Below are 457 nucleotides of genomic sequence, written 5' to 3' on the forward strand. Positions count from 1 at the left end.
TTCCTACTTTCCCTTTATTTCTCTTTGCTCTTTCCTATCCCCCTTTTTTTTCTTCCTCCTCCTATGCTTTCCTCCTTTAAATTTTTTCCCCTTCTTTCCTTTGTCTATCATCAGTGTTTTTTTTTATCCTCATCTTTGCTTTTTTACTTTTTTTTCCGCTGCTGTCACATTCTTTTCATTTAGTCTTTTGTTTCCTTTTCATCTTTTCCCTCTTCTTTCCTTCTCACTTTTTTATATTTTCCTCTTTCCTTAATTTCTACCTCTTCCAATTACAACATTTACCTCTCCTATCTATTTCCACATTTCCCTTTCTTTTCAATCATCTCTCCTATTCCTCCAACATTCATTTTTACCTCAACCCTCTTTTCCCTTTAATTTCCTTGCATTTTTCCCTCAATCAAATTTCTTTTTCATTATCTGTCGTGTTCTTCCCGCGGCGTCGCTTTTCATTTCCTTT

Source organism: Scylla paramamosain, chromosome 7, assembly GCF_035594125.1.
Source record: "Scylla paramamosain isolate STU-SP2022 chromosome 7, ASM3559412v1, whole genome shotgun sequence".
Taxonomy (NCBI): Eukaryota; Metazoa; Arthropoda; class Malacostraca; order Decapoda; family Portunidae; genus Scylla; species Scylla paramamosain.